At 44.8% G+C, this 25099-nt stretch overlaps 1 protein-coding gene across 2 annotated transcripts in view; it reads left to right on the top strand.

Moving 5' to 3' along the window:
- CHST8 (carbohydrate sulfotransferase 8) overlaps positions 1–25099 on the top strand; it is a 186647-nt gene that overhangs the window by 1335 nt on the left and 160213 nt on the right. The window lies entirely within an intron of this gene.

Below are 25099 nucleotides of genomic sequence, written 5' to 3'. Positions count from 1 at the left end.
GATTAATAAACATCATCATCAATTAGCCGATAGAATCAAATAGAACAAAATGAGCGTAAGCAATCACCCGGCTTCCCCCTCCTGCGGGAACGTAGCACCACCTTTATTTGTCTGGTGTCAAGGAAATTTTCTGAGCATTAGTTTCAAGTGCCAAAAAATTTAGCAAGTGTCATAATGTAAGGTCAAGACTTAATTATTTATATGGAGACATCAATCATCATGTGTGGATGATTTATTTATAAATCAGCAGAGCTGTAAAATGAAACAGTGAATTCTGATTTTCTTCTGCTAGTTACTGAACGGGAACATGAAAGGTCTGAGCTGCTGCTGAGTGACCTTTGCAATCTGTGGCTGTTGCTACACGCGCCCCATACGGAGGAGGGTTTTGATACGCCTCTTAAATCTTGTAACCAAAATGTCACTTGGGAAATTTCATGCATATTTGCTACATCTCAGTAATGAACATTTACTGATTACGGATTATCAGGAGAATTTAGCTTTTTAAACATTATTCAAATTTCTATGTTTATGTAAGCTAATAAGACTGAGGAGACTCAGTAACTACTTTTTGCCTTATGCTGTTTGAAAAGTACGTCTGTTGGGCCCTGCTGAGCATCTTCAGAATCACTTCTGAAATACTAAAACTGAATTTTTCGGCCCATGGGCAAAAAAGGTATCTGTACTTAGTATAATGATCCTTGCTCACAGTTAATGCCAAAAATCAATTTGCTAACATGCTTTTTATGTTTCTGCTGATCACAAACAGGATGGCACAGTAAAAGCTTTTATTGCTATCTGATTAGTGCACAGTGGTGGTAAGTAAATAGCTTCGGCTAGCGGGGCTGCAAAGCCCCCGTCGGCGTGTAACGCCCGGCTCGCGGAGAAGAGCCGGGGCTGCGGGCGCAGCCCAGCCCTCGCGCCCCCGCGGGGGCGGCAGCAGGAGCCGGCCCTTCGGGGCTCCCGCGCTGGGGAGGGGCGACAAACACGCGCGTGGCCCTTCCGAGCCGCCCCCTCAGGCTCGTGCTGAAGGGTTAACTGAGAACAGGGCTTCCTGCAGATGTTGAAACGGTGCCGCTGATCTCGCTTAGGTGGTTGCGTTTCAGACAGGGTCTGAACTGAGAATCAATGAGCCTGGTTTTGGGGAAGGAAAAAAAAAAAAAAAGAAACCCAGCAGAATACAGGAAAAGAGGCGGAAAGGAAGTGAGCAGCGTTAGGAGGGAGGGTTTCCTTTGCTCACCTCTCGCTATCCCTTAAACTCTGCGCGCCGCAGAGCCGCAAGGTTTACCACCTGAAACGACGGCTCTCCGGGGGAGGCTCGTGACCCCTCCGAGCTTCACGGCAGGCCTCTGCTTTGGCAAGAGCAGGTCAGTAAGCTCTCCTGCACATCCACTCTGCTCTTCCCACTGATCCTACAACGAGACCATCTATCAGCGTGTTGCACTGACGGAAGTACTGCGATAATAGTTCGCTGGGTTTGAGAGTGGGTAAGAGAACGGATGAACGGGCCGCTTCTTCAGGAAACGGTTAACACATCAAGAGTCTGGGGAAACAAAATGCCCACGTTAACCAGTCAGTGAGAAAAATCAGAAATTAGGACCCAAGGCTATCACGAGACGTTCCTCGAACGCCCTCTGGATCTCGCCCAGGGCCCGTGAAGCACGGCCTGCCAGAAGCCGGTCGCCCGTTTCTCTAGCGGGGCGGCCGACGCTTCAGCGGGGCAGGCAGCGCGCCGCGGCTCAGCGGCCAGTTGCACAGCTTGGAGCGAACCCGTCTTATCGCAGGAGGCAGCGCGCGGTGATTAACAGCGGTCTCACCGAGAGCCGTAACGAGCGCGCGAGCCTTCGTCGTCCTCGCGCGAGCCGCCCGCACCCCTTCTTCGGGCTGGGGCGACCCCCCCGCAGCGCCCGCGCGGCCGGTCCCCGACGGGGCGCCCCGGCCCAGGGCGCGCGCGTGGGAGAGCGGCGGCTGCCGCCAGGGCGGAGGGGCGCCGCCGGCCCCCTCGCCTCCACCCGGCCGTTACGTCCCCGGGGCGGAGGAAGCACCCGCGCGCCCAGCCCCGGCCAGGAGTTCAGCCGCGCACGGGACGGACGGCTGCTGGACGCGGACGGGAAAACAACGCTTGGAAAGAATTAACGTTTCTAAAGCACGGGGGTGGAAACGTCCTTGGTCTCCTGGTTGGGAATCAGAAAGGTTTATCAAACCAAAAAAAAAAAAAAAAAAAACAGGGAAGGAAAAAAAAGGAAGCTCTTTTTCTGCAGAATTGATTTTAAAACTTGGCAGATTTAAGAAACCTTTCAGTAACATTTTGCGGATCGATGCTAATTTGATGCATCGGAGCTCAGCGCTGTGCCAATTCGCTGTCAAAGTGGTATTAACTAGGCGCTCGGCACTTTCCTTAGCCTGTTTATAGCTCAAGGTCCCTTAAATATGCACAACCGACAATTACCGCGCCTCCCTTAAAACGCTTCACCCGAAACGTGTATCACCGCCGCCCCGAGCGGCCCCTCGCGCGAGGACAGAGGAGCCTCGCGCTGGCGGGGCCGATCGCCCCCTCCTCACGCAATAACCCACCTGACGACAGCCAGTTAATTTAAGTAAACGACACTCGCTGGGAGAGCAGTAACTATTCCCGCTGGTAAAGGCTGCGGGACCAGTTACATAAAGTTTCGGAGCACAGTTTAGGGACGCGCTGCCTGCCGCCTGACAGCCCGCCCTAACGAGGAGCTGAGCAGAAGCTGCTTTATTTTTTTTAGCAGTTGTTAATCTCAGCCAAGGCTGCAGAAGATCCTGGTATTTGAATTTGGTTCCTTTTTAAACTTGAGAAATATCTGCACAGAAATAGTTTCAGAAAACGCTGGTTTCTCGTTCTCTGCGGTGTGACCCTCGGATGCAGGAACCCCCTTCCCCCCCTTCCGAGTCCGGGGAACCACCGCAGTCCTCGGGGACACGGCTATTGCGGCGTCTCGCTTTAGCCACCTATAACTATTTGATATAACATGCCTTCATTTTTGTATCCTGCAGTGGGGATCCTACTTAGCTCAATCAATTTGGTGTTGCTTGTACATTCTTTAATAGACGTTGCATAAAAATTTACTATATTTTAACAGGTTTTTTGCATGACCAATCTGCTTGAAGCGTATAAATCAGTATTAGCTGAATTCGTGAAACAATTTCAGAAATCTGAAGCGCGCACCAGGAGTTAGACTAGTGCATAAGAAGGAAATAAGAACAATGCTGCTGTTTCATTTGGGAGGAAAAACAAAAACCCAAAAGATCTTTGGTTTCCGAAACTTTGAACATCTCATTTCTCAGGAATCACAAAATCTGTTTAGGGTAAGATCTATGAAATAAAGGAAGAAATTGTACAAGTAGCATCCTGGCCAATAAGACATGGGAATCTCAGGGCACGTACAGGGCAGGATGCCGGGAACCTGCTCTTTGTGTTGCACTTCAGAGTTGGAGTTACTCTCTTCATTTTAGCAGATGCCACAGGCTCTCAGAAACAAGCGCTTCTAGCACCCAGTCCTTAGTTCCTACAGTCCTTAGGCCTGAGATTTCTCCATGAGAGACATGCTAGTTCTCTGCTGATCTGCAGTGACTGAAACCGGTTCATTTTGGAGGCTATCAAAGTAGCGGACCGTATGACGGAGCACGGCAAAGCATTTTTCCATCGCTATGTCTCCCAGTGCAGAACTTGGCCCATCCAACACAGGTTTCAGCATCCTCCAGCTCTAGGAAAAGTTCACTCCCTGCCACCTCTAAGATATTTTACAAATACTTACATCCCTTTTTTCCCCAGCTTCCTCCAAAAAGTATACTTTGCCACACTTGCATCCCCCCCTCAAAACCCCAGACCTCCTACCCCCACAGGAGAAAGTGTATTAATTTTCTGACTTATCTTCACAACAGCTATCTGAGTCAGCCACACCACGTTGTTAAAGTGCCTTAAGAACGTTACCTTCCCCCTTCACAAAGTACTGTGGATGGTATTTTAAAAAATCCACTATAATTTCCTAGCCAAATGAGTCACATCTATTTATTAGCTATAGATGTGAGATCAATCTGAGGAAACGACTGGCCAGGGAACGACTACCGTCTCCTGCCTTTACCCAGCCCTCCCCAAAGTCTCTCGCATCTCTTCAGGGCCCTCGTCACCCAACCGAGCGCCAAAGCGGCAGGGTGGCAGCTGGCCCAGCACTTAATGCCAGTATTCTTCGTTTGCAGCAAAGGGGGAGGGGGTTTGCTTCCAAGCCGTCCCTTTTCCCACAGGGACGGGCAATTAATATTATCTCACATCTTTAAGTATGGATCTCAGAGTTAATGATGTGACTGTTATATGCAGAGGCAGAGTTTTTACATTTGTGATACAGAAAAGTTACATAGATCATTTCTCTTTTATATTTTCAACATCTTAGGTCTAAAGTAACCTTCCCATCCTTAAAATAATTAATTCACCCAATCCTCATAAAAAACACGTTTTCTTTTCTTTTTCTTAGTGCTGTGGAATAGCACTGCCTATATTGTTAAACAGCGGCTCCCTGTCCTCGGCGCCCGTAACCTCACGGCAGCCGCTGCCCAGGGAGCTTTCAGCTCACGGGAAGTTCTTCTCGCCCTACGCTTCACGGAGGAGGGCTCCGGCACTGATGGCAGTCTCTCAATACTACCTGCAGAGAACAAATCATCACGTTTACTTGCACTGTGTTGTTTTAACTACATTGCTATTAACCCTCCTCACAGCATTTTTAACGCAAAATACTGGAATCAGCTTGTTGTTCCACCTTTGGTTTATGCTGGGGGAGATGTGAGCTTAGCTTAACGTCAGGAGTTTATCTGAAGTCTCTGTTACAGCCTCAGCATGTTGCTAACACAGCAATTCAGCTGGTTTCCATAAATATTCGATGGGGCTCTGTCATCATCCTCATCATCCTTTTGGGCTGGTGGGAAGCAGCTTCCCCCCCTGCCCGACAGGCGATTGCAGTCGGCTCCCGAGATGTCGTGGGAAGTCCGTTGGCGGTATTTCACTCAGAGCGGCCTTGTAACAAATCCCATTCAGATTCTCCCCGAAAGGACTGAAGGTTTCATCCTGCGGCTTAGAGCACGATAGGCTAAACGTAGCTTCCCCCAGGCTTGGCTGCAGCCCAGCGCTTCGTAATTTATAGCTCTCCTTCCCGGCGCTGGCTGTGACCTTGGCACCCAGCGCCGGGAAGATTTCCCGAGTTCGCGCGGCCGCGGCAGCCTCCCGGCGCGGCGCTCGCTGGACGCCCGGCGCCGCGCGGACCGGCGCGCAGCGGCTCGCGGCCCCTCCGTTACTGACACGGGCGAGTAACTGGACGTTGCTCTTCAGCGACAGGAGCGATTAGCTAACTTCACAGCATGACACGCGCTTGCGGCAGAGGCTTCAGTTGTGTCAGCCACAGGCACTTCCTGCCGAGAGGGCCACGAAGCAGCTCTAATTGGAGATCTCCAGTCAGCTGCTGTGCCTTGTGCATTTTTACTGGAAAAATAACTTGAAAGATTATGTTAACGTGCAATTTATAACAAACAAAAACTTAAATTACATTTTAACATTATTGCTCTTCTTATCTATGGTCTTAGACTGCAGCTGTTTAAACACTTTACTGAGAAACGCGTGCGTCCATGGCCAGAGGAGCTGACAACCTAGATTGTAACATGTGACATTTTTTATCAGAAAAATTGTGTAATTGAGAGAAGTTATTGCCCCTTGAAGATTACATGTGTTACAGATTGTAACAGAGAGATGTCTTCAGAACGACTGCAGTTCCCTTCAGCTAAATAGCTGCTCGGAAACACGATCACTGGAGCTTGTGCATGCAGCCGCGGACTGTGTTAACAGAGTTACTGAACGGGAGCACCTTCGGGGAAGGGGCGGCCCAGCCACCTCGCTCTCCTCTTCCTTCGCTCCCTCCAGATTTTTCAAGGACACCCCTTCCGGAAACGCTTGTCTCCGCTTGCCTGCCTGGGTCCCTTACGATGGGGAATACGTCGAGAAAGAAAAAAGGGCGACTTTTAGAGTTACTACTACTTTTAAAGTTTAAGATTTGTTATTTCACCAGTAATTGTCAGGGATTTTCAGCACAGGAAACGATGCAGATTTAGCCTTGAAACCAGAGAGCAAAGCAAAACCCGTTGTTGCTTTTGGTCTTTAAAGTGCCGCGTCTGGCATTGCTAGTGATGGGCACTGGAATGAACAGGCCTCCTCCATAACCCGGTGGCACCCCTGACTTTACGTAGGTCTCTTCTGAAAACATTTCTGCTGCTATCTATTGCGAGGACATCAGAGAATCATTACATTAATTAGCTCTTCGCAAACAAGCATGAAACCGAGAAACTCCCTCTGCAAGAAGCTAGTCACTAAGATACCACTAACAAAACGTCCACTGACTGTCTGGATCTGTCTTAAAAGCGGCGGTCCTCAGCTGGAGCATATCAGCAATAGGCTTTTTAGTTTTACTAATGACAAAACTGAAATTAAATTATTAGAGCTGTATAAAACTGCTTTAGATACTCAGTGTCAATACTGCAAGGCTTTTTCTTTACTAGCATGAAAGAACAGGCTCGTGTTTAAGTAATCTTGTATTTCCTTTTGCACCGCGCGCTCCCTCTCTCCTTTTCCCCTCGGTCCAGCAAGCGCTTGTGGCCGGGGACAAGCAGGACGATCCCGGTCGCATCGGAGGGGCGCGAGGGGTCAGGGCAGAGCCACAGAGCAGACGGCGCTCACGTCCAGGCAAGTAGCTCTGCCTCACCCGTCCGCCCACCGCTGCCTGACCGTACCTGGAGCACGGGCTGCGCGGCCAAAACGTACTGCGTCAGCCTGCTCTGCCTCTTGCGCCTCTGATTAAGCCTCTTCCCCCTTTTTTCAATGATATTCCAGCTACCTAGTTGTCCAAACCAGGCAGTTATGCTACATTAGGCTCTTTCCCTCTTAGCTATTACACTACCTTCTCTCTCTCTTTTTTTTTTTTTTTTTTTTTTTTTTTAAAGTCAGTGTATCTTCCCCCGCCACCACCCCAATATCTCACCTCAACTCTTTCTTGCTTAGCTTCAGGCCATTGCTCCCTGGCCTACAGTTTTCCGAGACGGTGAATAATTCCCTGCCTTCATTTCTGTTGTTACCTTGAAAGTATTTATAGACTGTGATCATGTTCCCCTTGAGTCTTCCCTTTCACTAGGCTCTATGAATCTGGCTTTCTCAGCCCCTTCACGTGTTATGGTCTCTTATCCACATATCGTTGCTCTCCTTTGTTTTCATCTTCTTGTTTTGAAGGTTGGTAATCAGAGATACACAGCCGCATGGCTTCGCCTGGCTATTATTTTTATGAATTCACATGCAGTTCCCCAAAAATCTATATTTTCTTACCCAGAGGGGTTATTTTTGTTCATAATGGTTTACTTTACAAAATGTCTCTCTCCTCTCCAAATTTAATTTTGCAAATGAAAATATACCGAATAACTCTCCCTTTTGTTGCCAGGGCATAAACAGAAGGAAGTAAGGCTAAGAATGCATCTGAAAGCAAAGACTCCTGAGGTCAATTTTTGTTTGCTGCAAAACTTTGCCTGAATTAGGTGTGGCCTTCTCCATATTTCAGCTCCTTGCTTGGGAGGAAGAGTCGCCACCAGGACCATGCCTGTACCCAGTGCAAGGACCTCTTTCCTTGCCATTTTGGAATGTAAAATTGGCTACCGTCCTCCATCATCGAGGTTCCCCATGGCTTCCTCGGGCTTTACAGCTAACACTGAGCACTGAACTTCGTCCCGCGGGAAATTCCAGTGTTGCTTTCATTTAGGATTAAAAGCCTTCATTTAAAAAATTTTAAATGAAATACAAAATAAGGATGGCACAGCCAGGTGTGCCATCTTCTGTGACACAGCACCATCTCTTTGGAGCTTGGTTCTTTCTAAAAACCTGTGACAAATCTACAAAGCACAAAGCCTCAGGAAAAAGCTGTATCACATGATGGAAAAGGGGACCACAGCTGGGAGCGAGACCTTTGCACCACGAAGGAATTACTGTTCCCACAGGGCAACAGGAAGGTTGAGACAAAGGGAGAAATTCGAACCTAAATTGGTAGAGTGAGGCTATATTAATATTCCTAACAACAACAACAAAAAAATCAAATACTAGAAAATAGAGAGGAAAAAAACCACGCAACTTTTCCACTGTAGCAGGTGCTCTTTTGTGGCCGTAGCCAGGATTAGATTTCAGCACACCTCCCATTCGCGCTGATGCCTAAGCAGAACTTGACACTAATGATGTCCCTTGCAAGACAGAATAATCTGTCAAGCTAACCAACACTGCTACAACTTTTTCCTCGTGCTTCTTCGTCATTCTGTACCACTCCTGTTTTACCTAGCTCTGGTGTTTGAAACAAAACTGTCTTTTTATTTTAGGCTTGGATTGGATTTGCAATTATGATCTTAGCTCTGAAAGACGATAAGAAAAAATACTTATTATTAATAATATTGGGCTTAAAGTAATTCTTAGTTCTAAGTTTATTTATTTGAGAAAAAAACTCCAATAACTAATAATATCAATGTGTATGAGGACTGGTGTCATACAGGGTATGACAAACTCTGTAAAAGAGCTTCCATCTTCATCCTGTGCAAATACTGATTCAGAGCAATACTAGGATGTTTTACTACTACTTACTTCATTTCAGGAGAGACATAGCAGACTTCATAAGACAGTATGAAATGAACTACTAACATTTGCAGTGCTTGTCCCTGAAGAACTGACCTATTTAAATAATTATTCTAGTCAGTGGTTGAACCAAAATTAGTGGGAGAAAGAATTGTTTTAGGTGTATCCTAGAGAAAACTGTTTCATTTTTATCACCGAAACAGAAATCTTCAATATGAAAAATAATTTCAGATCAGAAGGGTTTTGTTTTTTTTTGCTTAAAAGCAAAATGAAGTGTTTGCCTTTTTTAGCTCAGAGAACTTTGTAATATATTTAGTCAGTTGCCACTCTGATTTCTTGTTTAAAAAAAACATAGTTTAATATGCAGAATTTTCATGTACAAAATTTCTGTAAGCTTTAAATAAGAATAACAAGAAGTTATAATCTCCTGACTCTTGGAGAATCAGTGTTTTTAATGGACACTGAAATACACTCTGGAAATAGACTACTGCTTCTGCCTTTTAGTTAATTATTAAATTCAAAATGTTTGAAATATGCATCATAAGATGACTTTATTTTAATTTTTGCAGCAGAAACATTGACAGCTCCAGGATGATACTGCACTGAACTGTCCTCTTTAATGAGATTTTCTTTTTAATAATCATTGATCCATGCAAATCTGTCACTTTCTAAATAGGAGCTCATCACTCCCATTGCTCAGGAGATCTCTGTCAAGGGCTTAGCATGGCACAAAGTATCTCTAGCTGCGAGTTTGCCATGTAATCACGTGATACGTTGGATATGATTTGGATCCTAATTTTTTGTGGCTGTTCTAAATACAGCAGTGTACCAAAATACCACGGCTTTTGTCTGTGTGCTGACAGCGTTCGGAAGAGGAAAGGTAAAATCTTGTGGTGAAACATAAACAAAATAATTTAGAAAGTCTGCCCCTAAGAACAGGAACCTTCTGCTGCTTTTTTCACCCTTTTGAGGCCTAAATGTCACCTAGTTTTCTCAAGCTATTAGTCAGATAATTTCCCAAATCAGTCCAGTTCCTAGCCCGACAGGAACCTGAAGGTCTTCATCATCCTTCACTAGCATGCAGGGATATCTTAGCCTGGGCAAGCACAAATGGAAACGAACCCTGCAACTCTGTCTGGCAACATTCACCCTGCTCTGAAAACTGGAGACTAAACCATGCGTTTGGCTTATTCAGGAAAAGGGGCTGCCTTGCGAAAGGCAGGAGGCGAAGGAGCAGGAGGGAAAGCCTGAGGAGCACATGGTCCATGGGAAGACTTGGGTGACTGGCTCTGCTTTTCCTGCTCTCCCATCACCAGACACTGCTCTCAAAGCAGTCAATCCTGTATCCCCTCCTGGATGCTAAACTGCCTTCAAAATACACAAGACCCAATCAGGGCAGGATAGCACAATGTACAACCACTAAAGGCAAGAAAAGAGGGACCTGGGCTGTCCCGAGAGCCTCTGGTGGGGCGTCAGGCATATTAGGTAAAGTGGGGAGAAACGTGCAAGGGACGGTGTAAATGTCAGAGCAAGAGCTGAGGATTTGAGCACAGGAGCAAGCTGAAATGAGAACCGTCATCCGTGCCCTGGAGAAAGTACATGTAGAGACCAGAGGGTGTCCTGGCCATGAAAGGCTGCTTTGGAAGGGACCAGGGAGAAGATGGAAGCAGGTGAGCAGAGAAAGCAAATGCAGAAGACAAATACGAGCGTAACCTCTGGGATGAGCCGTTACTGAGGAAGCTTGTGCCACTTCCAAGTGGCAGGAGCAGGGCATTTCATCAGTCTCCTCAGCCAGGACCTTTGATCAGCCAAAGCAGAACAAAGCCTTGCTTTTCTTTTCCACTGCTATAGGTCTTGTCCTAAAGTCATGTCTAACAGTATGAAAGCAAACACGTGCTGGAAATCAAGTCATAACCTGTGGTGTAAGAGCACGCATTAAGCCATGAAAAAACATTTCCAACATCGCAAAGTGATGTCTCAGGTGGTCTGGTGCTAAGGAGCAACTTTATCTTCCAGCTGTTGTACAGAGGCTTGTGGGACAAAATCCTCCTTTTTCCCCCTCCTCTCTGCCCTCTGCCCTTGTTTACCACTATGGGAAGAGAAGACACTGATACTGTAGTGCAACTTCTTTCCTGCATCCCCTAGCGAAGAGGCATAGGGAAGAAAAAGACTCCCAATCCTTTTCCAGAGCATCCTCTGGATTAGGGGAGGAGAGTCCTTTAGGATCCACCTAGGGACCATTGCTAGATTTATTCCTTATCCCAGTGATTCCCAGCAATCTTCATGGATTACCACCCCCTTAGGAAAGTACTGTTCAGGTGTGCAGATCTCTCTTTTCTCCTGTACCTTCACTCAAGGTCTCACAGAGCAGGAGAAAGGCTCATGTTTCTTACCTCCACTCCCCCAACACCTTCTCATCTTGCGAGCTGTACCCTGATCTCATCCTCCTCCTCTACACAAACAGGTATCCAGGCATGGTGTATTTTAGTAATATTCCATTTCTCTGGAAAGCTTTAGGCCAGGTGGTAAGTTTGGCTGAGGTATTGTCTGTAAAGACTCCAAATGCGAGAAAATCTTTTTCCTAGTAAAGGATAAACAAGATGACCCAGGTGATTTTCTTTGTCACTACTATCCATGTTTCTATTAAGGAGAAGGGTTTAATGCTTTGACTGTAGTGATGGATACTACCAAAAAGCCTAACTTAGTTCCTATCTTCTCATTGCCTTATAAGGGGGAGTATGGTACACCTAGCAAAACAGCAGTGTTTATCTTCTGCGTGCAGGTGATCTGCAGAGCATAGCTTATTTCCCATGACAGATAACCGGGACTACAAAGGTGCTTAGCATGGGTGGCTAAGGGGTTGAAGACTTTTGTGAACTTGGAGGGAAATTTTGGTTTTCTTTCCTTATCGTCAGTGCTGGCAGACATATTTCACTTCAGAATGAGATCTTTACACCTATGTACAGCCCATACAGCTCCCATAAGCATGACAGCGTAACGAGGAAGGAGATCTCAGGAAGGGAATAAGCTGAACTCCTGATGGCCATCGGAGAGCTCCTCACCAAACTCTGCTATTAAGGCTGTGTCTGTAGCATGGTGGGGGTCTCGCAGGTCCAGCCACTGCTTTACTTTTTGAACAAGTATACCACTGCCTCCATCTTAAGGACAGCAAGCTACCAGCCATCAGTGTCATGCATTTGCTTTTCCAGGCAACTCAAGAGGAAAAAAAAAATATTCTGAGTGGCTTTAGCAAGGGAGGGTGAAGATGATTTTAGTTTGTAAGTGTGAAGGTGACTAGTGGATGCTTATATTGCCCAGACTGAGAAATGCTAAAGGGCACAAGACATCTAGAGCCTACAGCATCCCATTTTTTTGGGATGTAAAACCCTGGCATACCAGAGAGAGAAGTTTTCTTCTTAATAGTGCTGAAGGGTTAATAGCAGAAGTTCTTTAACATTTCTTCCTCTTTTTCTTTCCCTTTTTGTTTATCAGAGCAGGAGAGGCCTGGCTTAAACCCCGCTGTAGTCATTGAGCATCTCTGTCTGACAATGGATCACACTGTCATTATGAGTTAATGTTTCACTAATAGTTCCTTATTATTTTTGCATTGTCCTAAAAGGTTTTCGCTCTCATTTTATGTATTCATTGAGTTGTTCAAAGTGCAGGGACTGTCAGTCTCCATTGCCGTATTAAAAGGAAATAGGAGAGAACAGGCTGCTATTGCCATGCAAGATAGACAGTCTGAACAGTGTCTTTTAGCCAGATGCAAATCTGCAATCACCATGGAAAGGGGAATGGCAATTGCTGCTCATTTTGATTTATTGCCACCACCCATCTCATACAAATACACTGACCAGAATAGGAAATTTAGGTGTTAAAAGGTATATTTTCTGTCACTTACACAGCAAACATATTTCCTTAAGCACCGTTAGCATTAGAAGTCAGAAGAGTGTCTCTGAGCAAGAAGTACTCACGGAAGGAAGAGGAGAGAGTGCCAGACTTATGCACAGTAGAGGAATAAAAAACCCCAACTGTATGGCATAACTGGGTAGGCCTGTGTAATTTCTGCAGATTGGGATGTACAGCATGTGTAGTCATGTTCATCTAATGCATAAATAGTTCCCAGTGCTTCAAGAAGAAGGGCTATCCTGGGAACTACAGGGCAATCTGAGTTTTAGTTCTTACTTTTCCATAGACTTCCGTGGTATTTTCTGCAAGTCATTTAATTTCATTGCGCCTAAGTTTCTTCATCTGTAAAATAAATCCTTCGAATACAACTGGATCAGCTTCATACAGCAAATTACATCTGATGCTGAATCATGTCTTTTATCTCTCTGTCTGCGTATTTTTTATTGTGAGATCCTCAGGGCAAAGACTATCACTTGGAGTCTCATATATAATAAAAGTGTCTTTAGCACAGCAGAATCCCATTCCCAGGGACTGGAAACTTACTGTAATAAAAATAAACAAATGTGATCAGCTACTGGAATTAAAACAAAGCATTCAAACCAAAGAAAAAAAATCAGTACTTATGCCCCTCTCTCATGGATATATAACCCCAAAACAGATACACTATTTAGGTGCACCCCCGGGCAGATATAAAATCCTGGATACACTTTCGGCTTTGGCCAGCTGGAAGTGTTTAAAAACCAAAACACTGTGTGCCACAACAAACCCATTTAGGGGAAAAAAAATTGCAAGACGGGGAATGCGGCGCTCACCAGTCCGCTAGCCTCAGCGAGAGCCTGGACCTCATCAACGTTCCTGAACCTCAGCTTTCCACTGCACGAACAGGTTGGCTAATCTAAAACTAGCTGAGCTGGAGAAAAATCTAAAAAGGGATTTTTGTAACTGTACAGACATCTAGAGGATTACCTAGAAAAGAGACCAGGGAAAAGGAACAGACCTGCATGTCCCTAGAAGGGCCCAGGCCAGGGCAACCTGCCAGGTTTTGCTAAACATGCACATAACAGTGACAGATGCAAGGAAAAAACCCAACAAAAACCCAACCCAACCTAGCATATAGCCCCACATAGTGCTTTCTTAGAAAAGAGAGGCTAAAATCTTGTTCTGACTGAAAATGTCATCTCCTGCTACAGATGCAGAACACAGATACAGCCCAAACAGACTTGTGACAGGTGTTCGGTCTGCTGAGCAGTTTCAGAGCACGTTTACTATATTTCACCTTGTCCAAGAACTGAAGAATGGACAAGACGAAAATATTTTCCCTTTTAATGCCTAGATTTATTTTGTAGCTTTCACTAACAGCTATCAAAAACAGAGGAGATAACAGGTTCATTAGGCTGTAGAAGCACTGTTGAAAACTGTTCTGGGTTGTGCTGAACTCAGTCCTTGCAGTCTAAGCACCAGCTTTTTGCTCAGGCAAAACTTAGAGCATCTCCCATCAGAGTTTGGTTGTAAGTCATGAGCAGAGGGCTGGGCTCTAATGATAGCTTCATGATACATTGCTCATTATTTCTCATACATATTAAACTCATTTTGTTCACAGAAGAGGTCTCTGGGGTCAGCAAATGCTTCATGATGCTCATTCTCTTTAATGGTATTAACGCCTTATGTGGCAGTCATTTCTGCTTGCTGTGCCTGCATTTTAAAGAATATTATTTTCTCTAGTAAAACATTCAGTCCTTGCAACCAGTGCTCATTTTTGTAAATTAAGGCATAAATTGTGCTAAATTGTTCTTCTCTTATTTCCTCTTTCAAATTTTTTTGCAATGTAGCGTATGTTACTGTCTGTATGTCTGCTGCGTGCTTTACAGGAAAATGAAATCATTACACACAACACAAATTACTAGACCTCTTTCATAATCACACACTCTTAATTGGCATGTAAGCACTAAGATCACTGTAATACATGCAGTAAAATGTCTCTGACTCATTTTTTTCCCTCCTAGGTTTAAAGGTCAACAAGAATATTTTTCTTTAATTTGACAGGCACACAAGAAATAATGCAAGACTCATTTATGGTCAGGTAATGCACAAAGAAATCTATAAATCAAGCTAAGGGGAATATTAGATCATGCTCATATCTGAGCCCATCTGGCTTAGTTCACAGAGGAATCAATATGAGGCAGAGAGCTCAGTATTACTAGTGATTTATGCTCTTGCATCTGAGGGGAGAAACATTTGCAGTTTGTAAGAGTCCCTTCATCTCCTCCTGAAACAATAGGATATGAAAAAGCAACTACAATTGGCTATTACAACATATACATTAGATAAGTAATTTGATGACAGGTTATAGCTGCTAGAGAAGGGATGCTGCTAATGTTTCACTCCACTTACTGACTCAGCACTTTTTTTTTTTTTTTTTTTTTAAATACACTGTCTTGATTTTCCTCCCCCCAAGGCACTGTTAGTATGACGCCGTTAAGAAATAAAATTAGCCTGATTCCCACGTGCTTGATTTTTGCACATGAATTGCGTTTGATAGCTCTCAGGCATAATACTGGCAGACAGAAAATATAGCATGTTATAGGTAAGATACATATTTTCTTCATTGTCTTCTTTCAAACGTTAGTTTCACCAACAAACCCCACACCTACAAACGTTAAGAGACCAAATGCTAATCCTACCTCATGCCATGTTAGACACACAAGCTTTTGATCATTCTGTGAACATCCAGGATTTATGTGAAAGCTTTCTACGTACATAGTACACCTCGCAACTAAATAAAACCTCCAGTCGGCCTCAAGTTCAGCCTCCCCAAGAGGCAAGATGAAAAGCGTCAAATTGGGCTGCAGTGCCCTGTGCAAACGCGCAGGGGCGGGAGGCAGAGCGAGGGATTTCACAAAGCAATTAGAGTATGAAAAACAGATACTGCAGGGATGGGTGCCATAAAAGTATCAGGGGACCTGGAGCAAGTAAAACATCCATTTCTGCCACAGTGATTTGTTTTACATACAGCGCTAATATCCTCCATCCAAATACCGAACGCAGCTCAATTTAAACCTAGAAAGGCATTTAGGGAGAACCTGACGTATTTTTCTCCCAGCTAATATGTACAAGTGGAATCAATAATTTTCCCACTACGTGCTGAAAAATTATTGCACCAGGCATTATTGATCCAGCCAAATTAGAAGGAGGTCAAAATAATGGAAATCGGATTGTTGTGATTAGAAATAGTTGGGATATTCATTTGGAAGAGGCTGATAACTAGAACGGTCTACAGGCTTTATTCTCATGGATTTAATAGAAAAAGCCTTGCTGATCCAAAACAAGGTTACTTGTATAGGCATTTCAGAGGGCTGCGCTACTGAAAGACAGTCTATATGTCTTCTGTGTGCGTTTGAATTATGTTTTAGTTCAGTGCCCTGAAAGCATTCCTTTAAAACATCTGTTCCTTTCGGGCACAATTTTCTACTGCATTTTGCTGCTCGACCCTTAGACTTCCTTCTGGTAGTGGCCCTAGTACCCTTTCAAGTACTTGTTTAAAAGGCTTTCTTATATTTGTGTCATTGTTAATGATGAATATGTTCATTAATTTGCATACACTTTACAAACACAGGGCAGGATCCAAGAGATTCCCGCGTGAGGGGTGCTGTGCTGGGTCTCTGCTCAGGTAGAGGCTTTTAGCAGGCAATGGGATGTCAGTGTTGCACCTTTCAACCCAAAAGGTTGCAAAGCATTTCCTAAACCACTGAGGCTGGTGCGCCAGCTGCCAGAGACCACACCATCCATCCCCAGCAGGCAGGCACCTTTGAGGCATTATGTGGCACTAGAGAGCCTTCAGCAGCTGCACAGGCTGGGAGCAAGAGACTGCACAATACACAGGACAGAAAAAACACTCTGCCTTCTTTTCTACCTGCCTGGGACCTGGCCAAGATACAAGATCTTGGGATTTCTCCCCTTTGTCCTCATACTACTAGAGCTTCTTCTCTGTTTTGGGAGTCCTACTTTTCTCCATGTTTCCTTCCCCTCCCAGCTCTGCTCTCCACACACTATTCCCCCCCCACCCCAGGCCTCAGACTCCCTTTTCAGTCTCAGTCTTTTCCTTCCACACTCTTACTGTTACCCTGACCTCCAGCAGCTTCTTTGCACATAACACATTCCTACATCATCTGTCCTTAACTTACACCTTCCAGGCAGTGGCCCCACATTGCCCATCTCCACTGTGCTAGGCAGAGCCTTTCACAGCACTACTCACCAACACCAGACATCTTTTCTGCTCTCCATGCTGCTGTCTCTGCCCCACAGCTCTTGCAGGTGAATGAGAGGCACCATCCCCAGAGAGGCTGCACCAGGGACAGGAGAGCAGCTTCACTACAGGCCTCACAAAGCCTTTGAGTGCTCTTCGTAAGAGCTTTCCTGAGCACCTAGGGCTGATAAGGGCTGAGTGGACCAGGATCTGTTTCACCTGTTTTCTCACAGACAGCATTTTTAGCATCTAAGTACCCATAGGAGCAGGTTGGAGCATTGCCTTTGGGAAGGGTAATTTAACTGAGCGTATAATGCAAGTATTATTACCATAGCCCTGAATTACAAAAAAGAAGCAAGGCTTCACTACATCTCTGAGAAACTGTGGGGGCTGGTCATGTCTCATCAACTGCAAAAGTCCTTCTAAAATATGGTAACACAGGCAATGTGTATGTGCAGATACACTGCAAGTCAAAAATTCTTATCCCATTTTCTTTCCACGCTTGGGATTCTTCCAAAGCTTCTCTCAAGCATGAGAAACCAAATATGCTTTCCTTAAGGTCTTTAGAAATTCCTTGCTCTGGGTTGGTGTAATGAATACCAACTGACTGTTGAGTTGACGCTAGTTACAAAGTCTGGGCCCGTGGGACAGCAGTATGGTGTGAAAAATGAAAACATCCATATGTACTTCTCATTTGCTGGGAGTGGAACGTGATCCTGAAAATGAATTCTATATTTCTTCCCAATCATCCTTCACCATGGCCAGTGCCTAAAAAGCTGTGTGTTTTCCCCTGCCAATAGTGCATGTAGCAGTCACAGCTGCTGCATAGAAGTTATATTGCAAGGGTGACAGAAGTCATCTCCCAGACAGGCAGAAGATGATCCAAGCTCCATAACACATGACTGGGTTTATCATACCTGCCCTGCATTATTTAAAGACAATAGTATAGCACAGCAAATTCTATTGTCTAACTCAGCACAAGAGCACCATTATCTAGATATTGCTTTATAGTTATGAATTTCCTTTGGACAGTATGATACAACTGTTTCTTCTAGATAAGACTGTTATATTTGTTTCCTGTCCTATAATAAGACACCTGGCACATCACTATCACACACATACATGTTATAGGTTCTTCTGCTTGACCAGATTTTCTTAACTCAAAAACTGTCTAGAATGACCAATGTTAGAATGAGACGATGATCGAGGTTGGGGTGAAATGGGAGGGAAGCACTCATTGCTTGTTCCTGGATGTGCTGTAAGGTGATGCAGAGTCTCTTTAGTTACAGCGGTGGGATGCGGCAGAGCTCTCTGGTCCTTTCTGAATGGCTAAAACTCTGGTGCTGTAAGAACAGAGAGGAGCAGCAGTCCTGGCCTGCAGAAGAAATGAGTTGCCCCACGCATGGCGAAGTGCTGAGCAACGAGCATTTACATGGCACCAAAGGGTAATTTGGTGTCCCTCAACTGAAATGAGATATGATTTCCCCAGCAGGGAGACTGTGTTTCCACTACATTCAGGTTATCGCACTTAGGTATCTTTGTTAAAATGGCATATTATTCCCCAATGCTGATATCTTTCTGGCCTCACAGGCTAAATTATCATTTCTGATTCAGACATTTCTTTTTTTCTGCAAAGGTGTACTTCTTTAATGCTTGTTATTTAGAAACTTTGTGCTATGTAAATAAAAGCTATGACCTTTGCCTTGCCATGGGCTGGCGCTAAGTTAATGTAAAGCAGTGCAGAGAGAGAGTGGGAGCAAGCAGGGTTAGAGCACATTTTAAAATGCCATTTTCTTGCTTGTAATTTATTCTTCCCACCTCTAGCATTCCAGTGCAGAGATGTTTATAAAAATAGGTGTTCCATGCCCTGTATATCACAGGTTTATTTAGGACTGTTGTTGAAGATTTACGCTGCTCAAAAGAGCAGTCATAGCAGATAATTCCATTTGCAAGCCTCGACAAAGTGCCCCCGCGAAAGCGCGCTACCACTGTGGAGAATTTTAATGATGGCAGAGTTTACAGATAACTTATTTGGCAAACAAGACGGCAGCAAGACACGCCTCAGCGAGGCCTTTTGCTGGCGGTGGGGTTGTGGCTGGCGTTGCTGCCTGTTAAATGCGCTGTACATCCACTGCCCAGCTCCTTCCAGAAACTCTGGAATCGCGTTTCTCCCGAAGTGCCAACCGTGCTCCTCATTCACCAGCTACCAGGACCCCAACCTAAAAAAGGTGCTGAGCACCTTGCAGACCTGATTGCTGAACTTGTATAAAACGTAGTGTTATGCAAATAAAAGGCTTGACTTTGCCATTCCAAAAACTGAGTCCAATAAATAATAACTTTACTAATGGTAATGCTGCAAGGAGACAGTGGGAGAAGCAGGGCTGAGGTACGTCCTGCTTCCTGGAAGACACCACATAAATTCACATCCCCCTGAATGCAGGATCAGCTATTGCGGTAAAGGAAAGCGGTGCTTCAGCACAGCAGCCCTGTGGAGCAGGCTGTACCGCTGCTGAAGGAGGAGAAAGACTAAATGTACATGGCCCTCCTTCCCCAGCTGCTCATGGGTTAAAGGAGTGAGCGTTCAGGAAAGGAAAGTTGAGCTTCTCCTACTGGAATTGTGTCATTTCAGCAAATAAATGTTGGATGTCAAGTTTTGGGGATGTCGGTCTGACACCTCTTCATTAGCACTGGAAAACCTCCCGAGCGCAATCTGTGTGTATTACACTGGAAATCTTGAAAGATGCCATACTACCCCCAAGTGATTTTTCCCTCTCTCTCTCTCTCTTACTGCTTTTATGTTGTCAGCTAGAACAAAAGGAGTTTCAGTTAATTACCTGTTTATTTGCCGAAACCACTAACCTACATCGTTTCTAGTGCAAAACAGTTGCTTAACTGATGTTCTTGGCAGATTTACACAACTTCTGATTGTATATTTAAAAAACTTATATTGCTGTTTTCAGAATTGCATATTCAGTTTCCTCATATATAAAATAAACACTTTACCTTTTTCATTATTCTTCAATAACTAAGAGAAAGGAAGATGATTCAGCAAATCATTTACCTGCACTGTGGAAAATCCAAACTCAGCCTCTTCTCGTTATCATTTCTGTAGGCATATTCTGTAGTTTTCTCTACCTCTGTTTCTCATTTGTGAAAAGGGAACAGCAACATTGTTTTCACAACTCCAGACTGTGAAAATCTTAGCTGCTTAGGTGACAAGGACTGTGTCGGTGACGGAAGAGAGAAACTGTATTGCAAGAATAGAACTTGGAGGGTTTTAATCTAGTTCAGTGCTTTGAAAATACATTTACCTCCATAAATATTGCTTTCCTTTGGTGCCATTCTTTTCTGATGAACTATTTCTCAGCTGAATTGGTTCCTCAGATCACCTCACTACCTGGCTATACGGAGACATTACGCCAATGTAACGCAGCAGGCAGGACGAAATGGCTAGAGGTATTACCTGCGTGAGTTGTATGGCCACCAAATAGCAAATTGTGGCCCTAGAGTTTGATGAATCATTTCCTAGCACAAGAGCCCATGACATAGCTGGGACTCAGGTAATGTTCCCACCAATTTAGCACAGAGATGTGACTTCGCATACAATATCCAAATAGTTCCCATGCAAAGTCACAGCCACCTCACTGGCAAACTGAATGTCACTGTCTAGGCGCCCACCATGTTGTCCTCACCCTTGAAGGTAATAAAATATACTTTTTTCTCCTCCTGGGCAAAAATTAAACATCTGCAAGATGTGGACATTTTATCATGGGTGTAGAGGAAGAGTTCAGGGCTCTTTCTTCTTGCCAATAATTGCTTCGTTTAATGAGGGAGTTGGGGAGAACTTTCAACTATTGCTTCTGTGCCTTGTTTAATCATTTACGTATGGCATCAAGTTAAAAAGAGGGTGACTATATAGCACTTCTTCTCATTCCTGTATTAGACATTAATGAAAAGAAGCACAAGGACAAGTTTCTCACTAATGATGATGGAAAATGAGTTTCAAATCCCCAGAGGTGTCTTGAAAGCTACACCAATGATATATAAGAGGCCAAGGAGAAAAAGTCAGCACAAACTATTGCCTAGACCTTTTTTGCTATTTCTCCAAGAGATATCATTGCCATTTAGTTTTGTATTTAGTGGGCCGGCAGGGAGGGGGGACAAAGAGTAAATATACAGGGATTTAAGAGCCTGCAATACACGCAGGAAGTCAGTGAGGCTGATAAACACAGTGCAGACTAGACAACTAATGCTAGCGTGGCATATACAGTAAAGGTTACATGCCTAGAGACATAGAGCCAAAGACAGATTCATGGCATTTTTGTTTTTAAGTCTCAAGCTAGTGAAAAGTTGAGCATCTGGAGAGGAGAAATCCTTTATGCATTAGTCATAACATTTTGAAGGGCATCAAATCCACAGTCAGCAGCACACGGGGGGAGAAAACCCATTGCTAATTCTTCCTCTCTCTCCTTCTGCAAGAGGCAGGCTCGGGTCTCTCCGAGGCCAGTCGCCCAAGCAATGGCCAGCCAGGTCGGCGGAGAGCGTGCTGCACGCACCCTGAGCGCTGCTGCGGGGTTCAGGAGCGCCTGTGGAATAGTGGGAACTTCTACGATAAGATGTTTTGAGTTTTTACAGTGCTTTTTAGCGTGAAGGGAAGAGCTAGTGTTCATCTTTGGGACTTACTGCTTTAGCCAATGCGAATAGTCTGTTGAGTGAGTACTACCAACCCCACAGGAGCAGTAAGGGGTCTATTTGCCTGGCTTCACCGAAGAGGTATCTTCCCATCTTCCCAGGTCCTTTCTGAGCGCTGGTCAGGTGGGGTCGCTCACATCGCTCCATCATCTCACTACTTCAGGCAGCTTCTCTGCTTTTTTTCCCTCCTGATTCATGGACTCTGGGGTTTCTCTCCTGTATGCTTGAATCCCTTTATAGATAAGTTAAGTCTCTGACAATAAGGTTGCTTTTCTTAGATACTTCTCAGAACAGTTTAGAAATAGCCCGCATGCTCTCAGCTTGCCAGTGCCTGCACCACAGAGTCACTGCCCCCTCTGCCTGCTGTCCCTGCTTGTCTGCGTTTCCCCACGTCCCCTGGGTTCTCACTTGAATGTCTTTGACATTAAAACACCTCAACAGGAAGCTGCTCGTTATACACCAGTATAATAAGAAAGAAAGGGTGAAGCAAGGAAGAGAAAAAGGTAAATGGAGAAAGCAAAGAAGCTACCACGAATGGTGCAAGCCAAAATAGCTTTTTATGTTTCAGCAGGTCCCTAAAACACAAATGCGCCATAACCATTAACCAGCAGATGCACACTTTACCTACGTTAGCCTTGATGCTCTCAATTCATTCTGCATAACTGAGCTCTAATATATTTTGTACACAGTTATGACGTTAGAGTGGCTGCAGTATATCATCTATGTGGAAAAGAATCTCCTTAGTGCTTTCTTCATGTTGTGTGTGCTGGAAACGCATTGAAACCAGAGCCGATGGTTTGAAGAGGTCTCAGATCCTCCCTGTACTGAACTGCAACATTTAATAATAAGGTCATGATGCTACTGAGAAGGGATGAGATAGTCATCTGTAAAAATAAATAATAAATAATTATAAACAATAACAGAACAATGGGGTGAGCTGGCTGGAAGCTGGGGAAGTCCAGAGTGAAGCCTGAAATGCTGCACTTAACCCCTCTGTTATACCTAGCTATTTGGGGGATCTAACACTGTGGTCCGGCCCCTGTTAGGCGCACGCAGCATGTTAGCGTAAGGGCAAAGCTGTAATTTTCACTGTGGTGAATGTACATAAACTCCAGTCATTGCTACCCCTGAGGAGGGCTGCAGAGCTGAAACGTTGCTGTCTGGAGCCACGGGAGATCCTTTAATGGCTTCTGTAGTTTGTTAGATTGAACTATTACAGCAACATGTGAGATCAGAGCAGCAAAGCTAAGTTTCAGTTCTAACCACGGCTTATCGCTAGTGGTCAACCCACACATTGCTAATTGCAAGTGGAATAGAAATAACACGCAGACTGATGTGACTTAACAAAACGCATTGTTCGGAAACGGGAGGTGGCTTCTCCTCCGTTGGAATCGCACTGAAAACCGTGAGCTGGCACCTGACGAGGCAGCAGGACACGCAGCGAGTACTAACAGGCAGATTTAGGGCTTCTGGATGTTTCTCTTTTGCTAGCACGAGTAGAGGCATGGCTCTGGAAAGAAACGTGCTGGGAGCCGGGAGCTGCTTTCAGTGAACTTGCGAGTGAATTCTGGGTTAAGGGCGTCAGGAGAAAATCTCATGGGTAACAGGAAGCAGAGAGTGACTACGGAGAACTGAAATTCATTGCCTAAAACCAGGACGGCAAAAGGAATTTCCTGAGAAATACAATGCAGTGAAGACAGGATGTATAGTTATTAGCGGTATAGATCACTTATAACGCAATAAAATAGAGCCCCATCCCCTGCCGGCTGGCATGGTTTCTCCTGTTTAATAAAGGCAGCCAGCGGGGAATCCGCTGAGAGTCGGCCGTGGCGTTGCTGCTGGTCTCCAGCAACCCAGAATTAGCACGTCAGCCACAGTGGTTGACATTGCAAGGTACAAACTCTGCTGCGTATCCAGAATTAATCTGGTTAAAGAATATCTAGTGAATAAGCAGGATCTGGATCGAGCCAAGGAAAAATTAACAGGAACATTTTTCTTCTTTCTTGAGAACCAGACTTTTTTCTGCCAAGAGGAATTATGATATGCAGTTACTGAGTGAAACTAATATAGCCTCAGGTTTTCCCTGGAGACTGGAGTCTTTAGGTTAATTTTGTATCGATATGCTATATAGCATGCAACACGTACATAACTAGTTACAGCCACACTATTGGTATTAACAGTAAAGGGCACAACTTAACTTTGTCAGGGAGTGCCCTTTGTACATCATAAAATTAGGTCAAAAGAATCCATCTTCTGAAAGCTACCACTGTGTTAAAAAGCCATTTCGACAAAGCAAACCGACTGGTTTTAACCAAAACCGCAATCCTATTACAACGTGAAATAACAGTGAGAGGTAACTATAGTTTTATGGGAACCTGAGCATAAAACTGTGAAACAAGATTACCTGTGAAATGAGGGAACACAAAGGCATTTGCTTGTAGGTACCCTACTACTCTATTCATAGGTGGTGAAATTATACTAGCAGATACCTATGTCATGTACAATAAAGAAAAATCATGCTTCATTTCATTTTTCTGGCTTATCGATTTCAAGTGCTCAAAACGCTTGAATCACGCTTTCCAAAATAATGAAGTTTAGAAATATTAAATGTCATAAACGCTTTCTGGATTTTATTTTATTTATAAGTACAACACTATTCAAGGTTAAGTGCCTTAATATGATTAATCATTCATTACATGCAATTGAATTAAGGCTCAGCAGCCCTCAAAGCAGTGCTGCAGAAACTTGGCCAGCGAGCTCGCTGCCCCTCCAGACGCGACGCAGCACACCTCCAGCCTTCTCCAGAGACTCCAGCAAAACACGGGCTTTTGTAACATGACTGGAAAGTCACCAAGTTTGGGTTATTTTCAGTCTATGTGGGAGTAAGTTCCAGAAAAAGAGCTGGTTGGGGAATTTTCCAGCAGAATGATTTCTCAGTAAGAAAATGCCCTTTTCAGTAAACTGAAGTTTTCTATGTGGAAATATAAAGTTCGGCAAAGTATATTTCTCTCTCGGAAAATCCAAGTGATGGCTTCTCTGGCTGCTGCCTTCCTTGCTCTTGTGGATTCCACTTGGGGCAAAAAGTGAATTTAAGAGCCCCTTTCCCGGCAGGCTGCTGGAGGTCGCTAGTGCCCAGCGCTCGGTCCCTGGGCGCTCACATGGCCGGGCAGGGAGAGGGAAGAGGATGAAGCGGGGAGAGTTAGGCTCCTCAGCAAGCCTAGAAAACCCTCAGCACCCCAAAAATTTTCTGCACAACATTTTTCGAATGGATTACCAGCCAAAAAAAAAAAAAAGCGCCACTGAATGTCCCTATAAATTAAATTTTTCTGAAACTGCATTTCTACAAACATCTCACTTTGATATCTTTTTCCCCCCAGAGGAAGGGGTCTGCATGGTGCAGACAGCTCTCAGCGCGCGCCGGGGAGCACCCGCAGTTCATGCAGCGACGGGTGCAGCTGGAGCGCCCCGGGCTGAGCACAGTGCGGCCGGGCCGCTGGGCAGCGCCTGGTCCCGAGAGGAGGCCGCTAGGGACACGCGAGGATACCTGAGTCAGCAGGTGGCAAACAGGCCTGGAGATTATTGCTGAGATTGGAGGA

This window comes from Struthio camelus, chromosome 10, assembly GCF_040807025.1.
Source record: "Struthio camelus isolate bStrCam1 chromosome 10, bStrCam1.hap1, whole genome shotgun sequence".
In the NCBI taxonomy this organism is placed as follows: domain Eukaryota; kingdom Metazoa; phylum Chordata; class Aves; order Struthioniformes; family Struthionidae; genus Struthio; species Struthio camelus.
The sequence above is the reverse complement of the archived record's forward strand: the minus strand, read 5'-3'. Positions and strand labels throughout refer to the sequence as shown.